Below are 14,092 nucleotides of genomic sequence, written 5' to 3'. Positions count from 1 at the left end.
ATTTATCACTGGAAAAAGTATTTGAAATTCAATCGTATAATGACCTAAACATGAATTGGTGTATACCTTTGAGTTAGGATCTTAGAATGGTTTTACTTAAGAAACAATTTATAAAATAAGGAACGTTTTATCGTTGGGATGTTAGACTTAAAGTGGTTTTAAAACCTAGAAAACGTATACCAATTTGTGGTTTACCACCTAACACATCCCTAAAAATGATCTTGAACCGTGTTTTTATATTTAAAATACAATCTTAACACAACCTGAACATGAATTGTTAAATGTGACTTCTTTGGATTAGGATCTATGAATATATTATGTTTGAAAACGATTTATTTTAAACCTTAAACCTTACTTCACCTTTTTCCCAGTGCAGACATAGACCCAGACCGAGCTGACCGCAGAAGCTTGCTGTCTGGGTGGGTTTCTGTGTGGTTCTCGGTTGTTGGTCCCCATCAGTGTCAACTGCGGTGGCAAATATGGTGACAAACGACACTAAAGATTGCACAGCCTGTTGTCTAATGGGGAATACTACACAATTTATCGATTTAACGCTGCCAGGCACTTTTCAGTGTGTGTTTGTTCGAAATTGATTAGAAAATATACGCCATTAACCAAAGGGAGAGAGGATCGCAGGTTAATCTTGGCTAGGGACCAGGCACCCAGCCAGCTAGCCAGCTCATAACTTCCGCATTTCGAGAACTATATAGGCATTGCTCTGGGGAGGATGGCCAATCAAAAAACCATTTCCAGTTGATAGTTGAAACGTGACCGGCTGCTCACTCGCTTTGGAGGAGGAGGAGGATAGGGTGGAGGTTGGGGCCGCCCAAAAACGAACCGCTGCCAACACGATATCCTACCAAATAGGCAACAAGCAAACGGGCTGGCTAAAGCCAGTTGGTAATATCTGCTTTTAGCAGATACTCGAATTGAATTGAATGGAGTCGCATGGAATTGACTGTTGAGCGTTTAAACGTTTGTTTGACTGCTCAACTGGTTGATCCATCCGACGTTGGGGTTCAATGCACCCCGCTATCTCTGCAATGGCAATGGCTTTTCAGCGAACTCTGGCGAATACCGAAATCATTGAGGATTGAGGATGCTGGCAATAGTTCAGCTTTATATTTCTGAGATCTCAGCTATCTGCCTCAGTTTGCCGAACGCCGATTGGCGGAGCATTTAAGCTTTGCATTCAATACGTGTAAATTGTATGCCTTCTCGCGTTCATTCATAAAAATTCTGACACAAGGCCTTGAGCATATTGCCCCACGACGATTATTGCCCTGCCTCCATCCGCTGTAAAACTGATTCATCGCCAGCGATGCATCACAGTGGGTCGGTTGGATAGATAATACCATTGCAAACGTTTTCGATTATGCAAATATTTCTTACTCATTGGAAATAAAAGTTAACCTAGTTCGATTTCATATGTTGATGATTACTAGATGATTGCTAACTTGTTATAGAAAAAGCATACAGAAATAATTTTCAGGGATACCGCAATCTAATCAACGTTATTTAGATTCGCATTTCGATTCGGGGTGATTCGAAAAGCGATTAAATACTAGAAATACCATTTCTCAATATCAAGATTAAATATCAAGATTCATTGGTTACATGATGAATGATACATTGATTCTCAATATCAAGATTCATTGGTTACATGATGAATGATACATTGACCATGGGAAGTTAAATTGAAAACGTTTTGTGTACAGCATTATGTATTTATTCTGCCCTAGAATTTAAGAGTTTTGACCACTGTGCGCCGCGGGCAGCGCATGTCAACTGTGTTGTCACTGCTGTTGTTGCTGTAGCTGTTGGGCTGTCGTTGCGATATGCATTTCATAGTTTGCATTGATTCATTTCGGAGCTTCGGGCAGACGCCGGCGATCCAAACACATTAGTAATATATGACCGCATTATTATTACTATATTCGCTGTCGCCTTTTTTTGTTGAGACTCGGGGGCTGCACCCAAAAGTAGCGCTCATTTAAATTTGTCACGGCGCCAGCAACCACGAAATGTTATTATTTTTTGGTTGCATTTCTAAGCCCTGGCTCGAATGCAGGCTTGCTTTTTTTTGTTTAGTTGTGAGGCAAGAAAAACGCATCTGACGGCTTGACAGCTGCTCCCAGCAAATGCCCCAAAAAAGAGGTACAAAATTAAATAAATTTAAAGAGAAGCAGATACGAGATACTCAGATACTCGGCGACGGCGTCATCGCTTTGCCTTCATTCAAATTCGTACACGTACGGATATGGGTGTTGTGCAACTTTATTATTATTATTTTATTTCTGTTTTTCGAACGCATTGGGAAAACACGGCAGAAAACCCAAAAAGACTGAAAATAATGAGCAACATTTTTTGTGGCAGGGTGCGGCGTCTGTGAGTATTTTAACGAGTCGCCAAATGGGCCTGGGAAAAACAGACCTCTATTTGTTCTAATTGATTGCGAGTTTGCTTTTAGTTAGTTGTTGTCCATTTGTTTGCATTCCATCTGGGCGTACATGTGTAAATATTTAGAGTGCCTGTATCTGAATGAAGGATATCCAAATGAAATTACTCACTGGAAAAGGCCGGGCTTCCTCCTCTGCTGTTTGTTGTCACCAACTTTCAATTAACGAAATGACAAGCAAATGCATTCCAACTTGTTCCATAAATCCAGGCTGTGGTGCTGCAGCCAGAGGTTCAATAACCCCGCCTTTGGCGAGGGTGAAGCATTGTTGACACACGACTGGTTGCCTCGCTGATTTAGCCTTGAAATAGTTGACATGTCGCAGGCTTTTCCCCTCCATCCAGACACCCAACTATCCATTCATATCCCTCCACTGGAATGGAGTAATAAAAACAGAAGATCGCGTTGTAAAAGTTGAACGACGGGCGAACACGACAAGATGCTATGCAGATGTTGCTGCCGCTGGTGTATTGTCATTGTTGAAGTTTTCTGTAAGTTTTCTGATTTATCTTGCACTTATTTTCAAAATGTATTTGCCACAATTTGCCAAAAGAGCTGAAATATTTTTACACATTTTTTTTCGACTCTAACAATGGTGTGGAAAATGAAACAAAGCAATTATAATGCAGACTTTCTTTTTGAAGTCGACTTACACGCGACACAAGGCACAGGCATCTGCGTAGGTTTTTCCAATACAAAGTAATTTATTGCCCTCGTGTTTATGAATTAAACTCTCTACTGGAAGTGAGGGATTTTTGCAAACATTTTCTCACATTTGAAACATGAAATTGTAATGAAACTGAAGCGTGGCTTTTCCTCCGGGCCAATCTTGGCCAATTTCCAGTGTGCAACCATCTGCTGTGGGCCGTGTCTTTGTTTATTTGCTTTAGCAAAATACGATCATTCATTTTTTGAGTGTTTATAACTGCATTTCACTTTTGTGTACCGCACTCGATGCGCAAACGATGCGTAATTAAATTGTTTATTGTGTGTTTTTATGTTTCTTTCTTCTCCTCCGCTTTCTTTATATGGAGCGTTAGCAGTTGATGTTTACTTTTTTTAACTGATTGTGTATGGAGTGCACAATAATTTATGCGCACATTTTAATTATCAAAAGTAGATTGTTAGGTTCATTGCCACCACTCTAGCACTAAATTAATAAATGCTTTTTCTCTCTCTGCTTTCAGGTGAGCTTTTGGTTCCTTATTGTCAAATCCTTGGATTTAATTGCACGACAGTTTTTGCGAGGCAGGTAACTGAAACCAGGTAAATCGCACGACTCGGTTGGGCTATGCGTGAGAAATTTCCTATAAATATTTGCGACAATTAAAAAGCTATTTCAGCCCGGCCCCACAGCCCATGGCTCACTCACCTCCTAAACAAGCCGCTGATTGATGGACTTGAGCTTGAAACGCCACCAATCGATCCAGTCCAACTGGTTTCTGCACTCAGAACAAAAGACTTATAGATCGATTCAGTGGGAGATATCAAATTTCAGCAGAGTTTCGCTTGTAGGTCGCATATTTTGCATAGTTTGGAACTAGTTTGTCTATTTTGGGAAAAATTCTTCTTAAATATATAAAGAATGAAATAGGTTTTGTATTGTTGAATTTGCGATCGTCACAACATTTTACCTCATTAACAGGTGTTTTTGTTTGATTTTAAAATACCTCTTCTTATCTTTGATAACAAATTTTTATCAGGTTATTTATTCTTTATCTTGGAAGACAATATATGCATACATATAATGAATATTTGCCTTGATCTTTCGACTTAACTCAACAACAGTTTTTTACGCCATAAAGAAAACATGGGAAATTTAAGGAAAAACAGTAGTTTTTTTGACGTGTATCAAAATCCGGCTTCGATTAGAACTAGTCGGGTGCTGGCGATGGCGATGACGTTGGGCGACACGTGTAGCCGCCGTCCAGTCCGGCCCACTTGACATGAGTTGCACAAACTCCGCCTGGACAAAGAGTAGGGGATTGACGAGGGCAGGGGAGTTGGGTCTCTTCCATCATACGGACCGGCTACTGTGCCGGGGCAGCATGTGGCACTTCATCAAGGGCAGACGGCAAGCCGAGACGTCGCCACGATCTCAATGGAGGAGAGCTGGAGAGTTTGGAGTGCTGGCTCCGTTTGGCCTGGCTGGAAATTCTTCGGTGTCTCGCTGGGAGAACAAACGCTGCCGCCTTTCCTCGGCCGCGGCATGCCACATTTAAAATGTAAACGCCAATTGATTATTAACGCGCCAAACCAATTACATTTCGTACCCGATCGCACTTAACAAGCCGACAAAGTTCGGTTCGTAGTGGGTATGGAAATTGCGTGGAACTCGAATGCAGCTCTTTGTGCCAAAAGATCTCTCTAGAGATTGGTGGTGGGCTCTCTAGCCAAAATACCCTTGAATCTAAGAGTACATAACGTTTTTCATACTCTTTACCAGCTGGAAAGAAAACTTCACATAGGACGATTTCAAATAGTTAGTCTTCATATCAGATTGAAAGATATACTATCTTTTGAAACGATCATATCTAATAAGCTTATATACTATCTATTTATAGTCGCAGTTTCAGAACTCAATATTTTTTTAAAAAGGTTCTGTTCAAAAGATTAACACTTATCTCTCAAAACTCAATAGTTCCAACTTTCTTCTTTCTAGAAGTTTCTCTGATAGATATTTTTTGAGTAACATGACTGCATACTTAGTTAATGAACTATAATACCATGCCATAGGGTATTTCCAAATCCCATCCCGGACTGCAACTTTCCCATCTTGTTTATGTTTTCGCTAGCCAAATAGGGAGGCGAAAACCCTTTCGAATGGCATCTTGTGCTAATCGCCAGCAGCATGCCAGTGACCCTTTTATGGTCACCATGCAACGGGGACCGATCCGAGCCTGAGTCGTCTTGATTGGATCGCGCTAGCTTGTTTGGGCTTTGGGCCAAGTGGAGGGGATAGGAGGATGGTATAGGGAGACGCACGACTGCTTATGGAAAATGCGCCACACTTAGTGAAATAGCCGGAGAAAAGCAATGGAAACGGAAGTGCTTGTTGTTGTCATTTAATGAAAACACTGAGGGGGGAGGCCGGCGGAAGGCGTGTGTCTGGACTTTATGTTGATTTTAATCACGGCGACGTGTCACAACTGGCCAAATGCATCGGCTCATCCACCATTCTCGGCTCTTTAGTTGTTATTGGAGTGTGTGCGCTTGTGTGTGGAACTCTCTGAGCCATAAAGGTTTTCTAATTTAATTGACAGAGCCCACATCGACTGATGTTTGCGATTTAAGGCGTGCGATAAAAGCAATTAAATTGTATGACTTACTCGCCGCGCATATGTGATCAAAGAGCTTAATGGTTAAGAAGGGATGGGCAGGCGCCGTCAGAATGAATTCGATAAAACGGAAACTTGCGCTCTGCCCGTTGAAAGTGAATGTTTTTCACCCGATCAATTGGCAGTTCGATCAATTTGGCTCTAAGGTCAAATTGCTTCGCAGCACACCCCTAATCCCTGCTGACGTACTTGAAAAACGCACTGGAAGACGGGGAGGTTTAATGTTCTCTTCTGTTCTCGTATTGGTTTTCACTTCCACCTATCGATTGACAGTCGCCACATCCAATTAACAGTTTGCTACTGTCTTGTGCGGTTTTTTATTTTTATTTCATTTCTGGTATTTAGCACAGTTTGTTTGACGCGACTTGTTGTCGATATATGTACGTATGGTGGTGTCTTTTGCTGCTGCTCATGTACAACAAGACGTCTTTAATTGATTTTGTGCTACATTTATCCATTTAATTGCTTTAGCCATGTCTTAGAGATTAAATTATTTCTGACACCGACACGATCCTTATAAATGACGCACTGTTTTGATAGCTGTTTGTAATTCTGGTTAATCACAAAGCTTACAGAGTTTACAGAATACAAAGTAAAATATTTGCTAGAAGATTTGACAGGAGTATAATATGATAGCTGTGTGTGGTCTAGGGTTAAAAATAAACAGCCGTGAATTCCCTCGATTGCATCATGGCTTAATGAATATAAAAATGCACTTGGTTTTATTGTAATTTATGATTATATCCATCCACATGAGTCAGACATTAAAAGCTCAGTCATGTGAGTACTTCTAACACTTTCTAAGGTTATCCCGTTAAAGTTTAACCGACAGAGTTTTGCGGAACTACCTTGGGGTGTTTTTTTCCCGCCGAATATTAGAGAAAACGAAATAGCTGAAACCCGTAATTCCTATGCAATCGTTCCGTGAGTGCGAGTATCTACAATCTAAGATCCCTCAACTATCTGAGGCACTCAACGAGCCCGAAACAACGTCGCCGGTTAATGACGCTGCTGGTTTTTAGGTGCGTTGGTAAGAGTGTGTTTGCTTAACCCATTTATTATGTCTTTTGCCATGCCATTGATGCAAAAGTAAACAAGTTAAGCGGCTTTTAATTTTATTATTGTACGCTATACGGTATACAGCGGAGTATCGTAAAGTTAAGTACTCAAATAGAGGTGAAGCGGGACACAGATAGCACAGCAGCGGCCACTATAAATCAGTCTAATATATTGTTCGGTAAATTATTAAGTCATTACCTATGTATATATATTGAAAAATGTGCGGATTGCCCATTTCAGCACATTCCGCAACCGCAAATGATTGATACCCCAAGAATTACGAATGATTGTGACCTTCGGTTCGGCGGATAGCTAATAGTAGGTGTACTATAACTTTCAGTCTTGGCAGGGGGTCGTCGACGTTCTCCGTTAGGAGGTTTTGTGGATCAGAGGGAAATATGCTATGCAGCTGGGCAAGCCCATAAACAAATCAGGTTCGATCCAATCCAAGAATGCCTGGTCGTCGTGCGCCTCACCTAAACAAACAAACAAACATGCCGTATTCAGTATCCATAGGAGGCACGTAGTCTAGTTTATTAATTTCAGAGGAGTAGTAGGGCCGGCTCACGAACCTTTAAGCGTATGCATGATCCACCTCAAACTGGGACTGAAATCCGAACAAAAACTGTTAAGAACCCGGACTGCCGAGTCATCCCACATGACGGCCAGATTGTTCCTATTGTGACATTGTTATAATTCAATATGTAGAACGTGTTCGATTTTGAATGCTTTTTATGGCCGATACGACGCCGGTCGTGTAATCGTAAACTTAGCTGTCGTCCGATGTCATTAAAGCGAGTCCTAGAGTCTCCCAGATCGTGAGAACAGCATTACGGAGGCCTTTGGAATCGAAATGGAATAAGATGACGATGACATAACACGGGCCATTAAACTATACTTAGTTATACGAGTGCGATGGGCAGATAGGCCAACCCATCCAATCCGGCGAACGTGCAATGAACTGCTGAAGGTGATCTCGAAGGCTGATAGCAGTAAGGCCTCCTTGTCAGATTTAATTGATTATGCAATGTTTGTTATTATTATTACTTTAGCTTGAGCTTTAGCTGATAAATACATGGGATGTACTTGCAATTTCCGCGTGTTCGTGATGCATGGCTGTTGGATTTTAGTATGCGTTAATTGTCCCCGCCTCCGCGAAAACACTTACTTTTCCCTCGGCTTTTCAATTTGATATCGAATTTCCATGTTGCCTACAACTAACAGCTAATAATTGCTGTTGTTACAAAAAAAAAATGTTGCCAGCACCCACCCACCTCATCCTCCCACTAAAAGTTGTGCAATATGCGTGAGCTGCTGCTGCCGTTGCCGTTGCAGTTGCAGCTGTTGGCATTGCTTCCTGCCCCGGCAACATCAACTAGCAACAACATTTTACTTGTTAAATTATTTGCTTAACACGAAATAAAATTTTGTTAAACATGTGCCACAAAGGAAAAGGTGAAACAACAAGCAGGAGCTGAAAATAAAAAAAAAACGGCAACCGCCAAACAAAAAACCAAACCAAATAAAAACAAAAGCGAACCGCATTTGCATAACTACGCCAAAGCTTCCGTTAACAATTAAAAGCACAAACACATGTGGGGCCACCAACCATAATAACCATCTTATGTCCGAGGCGCATTACCCAACAAGTTCAATAAAAGGTTGCATAAATCTGAAACTGTATCTTGCCCCCGAAATCTCTCTTGATAATTGCAGCCTGCTTGCAACATCTTCGCTTGAAGCCTTCAAACAAAATATATTCTTTGATTTTCACTGCTCAATTGGACACTTCCTGGTCGCCCACACATGCGGCACCGTCCCACGCCCACTGCCGCCCATTAAAGCACCTGGAAAAGTGATGGTGTGAATGTACAAGGTGCAACAGCGAATTCCGCTCGCTTCACATGAAAACCAAATTCGAAATCGCTTAAAACGGCACTTGAGCTTATAGTTTTCTTTTTAGTTACAGCCGCTGCCGTTGTTTACGACTCTGTTTTGTGGTCCCGGCATAATATAGAGATATATATCTGGTATTTGGGGGCTGGCCGGAGTTTTATCTGCAATTGTGTTCCGCTATTGCCGGCTTAATAAATGTTTATGGTGATTGATGCACACGCTCACTCGCCTTTTGGCTAATTAATTCCACCGAAACTACGAAACCACCCCATCTCTATACACATACCCACCAACGGATGCATCTTTATGGCCAATCATAAGTCTGCCCTTGGGCAGCTGAACTTTCCATGGGCCGATAAGATTGGCCCGAAACTCGGCGACAACTGATTAGATTACCCATTGAATTATAATCCTAACACTTGAATGGGCTGATGATATAGCGGCGACTATACCGATAGGGTCAATATAACTTCAGCGTATCATGATGGCTAAAAATATTGGGGTATACGTCAGTACCAGACGTCAAGGTTAATTATAGTACACTTCTATTTCGGGGTTAGCTTAAACATTAAATTGAAAGATAATTTTGGGGTTAAGTGTTGTATTAAATAGGAAAATTAGAAAGAACACATTCCTTCAAGAGGTGACCCACCTATCTATCGTGACAATGGAGCGTGCAATATTATCCCCATTTAACCCGTTTTGTGCTCCATGCAAATAACCAAACAAAGTCACCTGTTGTCTCTCCACTGCCTCGTTATAACTGACCATAGCAATAAAGGCCATTTAGAGCGGCTGCCCCTGATGCCCGAAACCAAACTGAAAAGCCAGTTGTCTTGGTAGAAATGAAGACGGCAAGTTTGTAGCTAGATGGCGAGAAAGAAGAAAGCAAACTGGGTTAAATTCCATTCAAAGCCGGCTTCCAGCCATCAGCTCTTAGCACTCTCAGCTGGTTCTTTTTCTGCCAACAACTTGGGAATGGGAATATGACCAGAAGTTGGTGGCAGCAACACCTCTCGCCTAATATTTGTCTTACATGGTTTTAGCCGACATTTGCTGTCTGTGAGTGGGGAGTGCGTATTTCTTGGGTTTGGTTGGGTTTTGGTTCGGGTTCGGGTTTGGGTTGGCACAGCGGCGTGAAAAACTCGGTGGAGTGTGCCAGAACACGTTTTGTCTCGGGATCCGATCCCTTCCTCCGTTCCGCTGGTGACATTGTACCGCTAACTCGTGTTGCCACAACACGCTGCCATGTGAAAGATGATTGACCAGCCAGGCAGGCTGAGTATCTCTCAGACGCAGAGTATCTCTGGTGAATGAAAAAACCCAACTGTAAATCGCATTAAGTATTTGTTAACCAGCAAAACGAAACGTGAAAATAGCTGGAATATTTTCACTACCAACTAGTATACTTATATGTTGTAGCCGGTGCAATCGAGTCGAAGTTAACCTGGCACCGCCGCAGATCGAATGTCACACGTGTGTTGTGTGCCCCATGTCGAGTCCGTTGGCCAAAAACGCGTTTTTCGGCCAACAAAAATATATATGAATGTATGCAACTCAAGCTGGAAATGAGCGGGTTTTTCATTGCTTATGCCGATTACCAATTTTTTGTTTAATGGTATTATTATTTTTGTTTTTTTCTTCTTTCTTTTCCGCCGGCTGAAATGTCAGTGTGAGCAGCCGCCGAGGCGACTGGTTTCGGCCAAAAAGCCTGGCCTTTTGGTCAAAAAGGATGTTTTTTGGCGAGGTGGTGCGGCAACTTTCGTTGTTGTTTTGTTTCCGCAACAGCCACCATTTTATTGTGGACGCTGTTATTTTCATTTTTGCCTCAACTGAAAGTGAAAATACGAGTATTTACGGCAAAAGACAAGAAATTTGTTTGCATGCCGAGATGCTGCCGCCTGTTGACATAACCATCGATGCAATGCGCTGAGGATGAGGATGAGGAGATGAGGACCATCTCAGCTGGCCATTAAACTGGTTAAGTAATAATGATTTGATGTGTTACATTTGAATGCGCAGAATGGATGACGATGACTTCACTCTCTCCTCCGTCTGCTGTTTAAGTTATCCACTGGCGGAACTTAAAGTTGGACATTATTTGGAGAGCAAACGAAAATTTTAAAAGCATTTCCATGCTTTAAAATAAGCAAACAGAACAAAGCAGAAGTGTGTGTGTGTGTGGTATATGTTCCTTCATAAATAATTTCCGATTTTGTTTATCACCCATTTGGGGGAAAATTAAACGATGCAGCAGCTGAGGAGGAGGTGCCAATGAATTTCGGGGAAAATTACGGGATTTTTCTAAGCTGTTCAAAAAGCTTTTAGAACCCAATAACTTTCCCACACACGACGACCCAGATCGGATCAATGGAGGCTTCTTTCACTCGAACACCTTCGTTTTCGGATTTCGCCGGTAATTGATTATTTTGGAAGACCATCGATGCTGGGCATGTATGATGTATGGGCTGTGTGTTTGAGCCGCGTCGGTAATTCTTTTCTCACGTCATTGCTGGCCTAAACGCTTTTCAATAAGAAACCAACGGTCTTTGAAGTTGGCCGCCGAGCAAAAGATCAATCCACACATGTGTGTGCTGAGTGGACTGGACCGAGTGAGTTCTCTTTTAGCACAGTTGCTGGCCAGGCCGACAGTCTTCGGGCTTAGGAACTCGGACGTGCCACTTTTTGGTCCACTGCATTCGCTTTGTCTGCAGCACGAACGGTTCGAACATTTTTGGTTAAATACACGTACCCAGCGTGCATTTTGTGGAAACTGCCTCTTTTCATCAGCAGCGCTCATTAAGCGCTTCTAAAGCATTCTAAAATGCATTTAATGGTTTAATTGTCCCAGCAAACACTCAATGGGGAGTGCCCGTGTCCCGTCTCTTTTGATGCTCGCTCGGTCGGGATGACAGGCTGTGACGACGGGCTGTAAGGCAGGGACTCATTTAATGCAAATCAATTTGGCAAACAGACATAAAGCTTTCGGGCTTTATTGGTCACGCACAACGCACAAATAATTCGGTAATTAAAGAATGACTTACAGTGGAACTTCTCTAAGGAGAATTATACATATGTTGTTAAAACGAACTTCTGGGTACTATTTTTCATCGTTCAAATATTTCAATAGAAAAAAACGGAAATAATCAATAACACTGGATTAAATGTAGACTTATTGGACATTACCACCTAGAGGACAAAGGGTCTACAGCTTTTACCCCGTTTCCTCTGGATTCGCCAATAATGCCATAACTTTTTAAACTAAATCCATCCAGTTAGTCGACATTCAGCATGTGTCGTATGGCAATAAGAAGTATAAGGAAGATGGAAGAACAAAAAAACATTAAAACAGAAATCTTTCAGATATATAGGTATTGTTTTTGGTTTTAATCTTATTTAGATGGCAGAAGCAAATTATAAAATAAAACAAAATTCTTACAAAAATATAAATATTATTTTTGCTTAAATGTTATTTATAATTTTGAATAGAGCTAAAAATGGTATTACTTACAGAAGCTAGCCTGTTAAATCAATATGATGAACGGCAGCAATTTAAATGAGAACTGCCTTACCCGAATATATTTTGAGGTTCCATCCGGCTGGGTGTGTCAGCATTATGAGGCGACTTTTTTGCGGAAAACATATAGGTATAAAGTATATTGAAAGCTCTTTGAGTGGCAGATAAGCAAATGGCCGAAAATGAAGTGACACGAAGCGGAAATCGAATTCTGAGCCGAGTTAAGAATCTTGGGAACACCTCGATCACCTCCAGCTACCCCCTTCTTTTTTCTGATTGCCAAATGCTGCTGCTTTTTGCCAGACAACAAGCCAAACAACTCATGACTGCAGACCGCCGTGAATTGGACTTTGCCCGCTGGGCGTAAGCAAATAGCAAATGGCAACAGAAACTTCATAAATTTGTTAACACCGACGCAAAGGCGGCTAGAAGCTATGGAATGGAGGCCAGCACAAAGCCGAAATGAGCTAAAAGCGCAACAGGACAATAAAGAATGACAATGACTTGGTTACGACTCTGGTTGTTACTGAAGTTTTTTTTTTTATCGTGGTAGTTGTCGGCGTCGTGTGTGTCACCCACGCACACGTGTCCCGAACTTCCCAAGTCCCCGGACGCATACCCCCATCCATCCTATCCAACCAGCATATATCAGCTTACTCACCTATAGACCCAACTTCTGAGGATCGGGAAACACAAGGAAACTTAATTTGCTGCCATTAGCAAAGAGCCGAGAAATTCGCGCTCAAGGAATAGAAGTGCCTTTTCCTGTGCCTGCTGTTTGTTTTCACTACTTATTTGCCTTGCTCGCTGGCGGCATAAAAATAGAATAAAACCCGAGAAGAGTTGAACTGAACACTAGTTGCCATTGTCTACATAATACGGACGTGTGTGCCTTGGCAAAGACTCGGGGCTATTTATTTAAGTGAATTGTGAATAATGTTGTCTGGCGCCAAGTGGCAATCCCGGCTCAGACGACGAGCTCTAAACTGAGAAAAAGTCGCTCTTAAATCAAAAGTGTTATCTCTAAACAGGGAGACACAGCATTAACTTATAAATGTTCTTTATTATTAGCTCAGGGTTTAAAAGGTGACAGCTTAGACAGTCTTTAAATAAATAAGTGGCTGTACTTAATGTTCAAAAATATAGAAATATAAATGGGAACATGTCCGAAATACAGCTTTATTTAATTCATTTTAGATGGAATATCTTTAACGGATTATCTTAAATAATTGTTCGTAGTTAAAGAAACTATAGTTTCTTATCATATTGAATTCTACAGCTTGTATTTCATTATATATAAGAAAAAACCCATTTTCCACCAGTGTAAAGATGTACAGAAATAGCACCTACGCGGATGCCTTCCGGGCAAGCGGGGCCAACTGACATTTAACCCTATGTTGCCATACGGTGTCCAACCCAACCCACCTTCAAAAGGCAAATTCAATTTACAATTTTAATTGTGATTGCAGACATCTCTGGCTCGCTAACCGCCGACCATCAAATTGCATTGGACCAAGCGCAGACAGACAGACGGGTTTATTGATTTTTCATTTGGTCTGCACAAATCCGTGAAAACCACTTTGCTTGTTGTCTCACTTGTTTCGATGCAATTATCCTCCAGCTCTCGATATTTGCTTTGCACTCGCCGGCAACTTTCCAAGCGAACTTGACCCTGGAACATTGCAAAAATACATATGTTCATACCTGGTTTAGTTTAGCCGTGTCCTCACATTTTGCACTTGAGTTGTCAGCGGCGGCAGAACGATTTATGGATCTGCCACTTACTACTTGCTATATATGAATTCATGTTTCTGATTTTGGCAA

The 14,092-nt window shown here is 41.6% G+C and overlaps 2 protein-coding genes across 4 annotated transcripts in view; one reads left to right on the top strand and one right to left on the bottom strand.

Annotated features, from left to right (window-relative positions):
- The window catches only part of ATPsynD (ATP synthase, subunit D), a 33,985-nt gene extending 22,646 nt beyond the window's left edge, over positions 1 to 11,339 (bottom strand). The window contains exon 1 of the mRNA XM_070996654.1: positions 11,335 to 11,339. The gene's annotated coding sequence lies outside the window, so the exon portion shown is untranslated. The remainder of the gene's footprint in view (positions 1 to 11,334) is intronic.
- cdi (center divider) overlaps positions 1 to 14,092 on the top strand; it is a 49,801-nt gene that overhangs the window by 20,104 nt on the left and 15,605 nt on the right. The gene's annotated exons all lie outside the window — the stretch shown is intronic.

This window comes from Drosophila suzukii, chromosome 3 (genome assembly GCF_043229965.1).
Source record: "Drosophila suzukii chromosome 3, CBGP_Dsuzu_IsoJpt1.0, whole genome shotgun sequence".
NCBI classification, from domain to species: domain Eukaryota; kingdom Metazoa; phylum Arthropoda; class Insecta; order Diptera; family Drosophilidae; genus Drosophila; species Drosophila suzukii.
The sequence above is the reverse complement of the archived record's forward strand: the minus strand, read 5'-3'. Positions and strand labels throughout refer to the sequence as shown.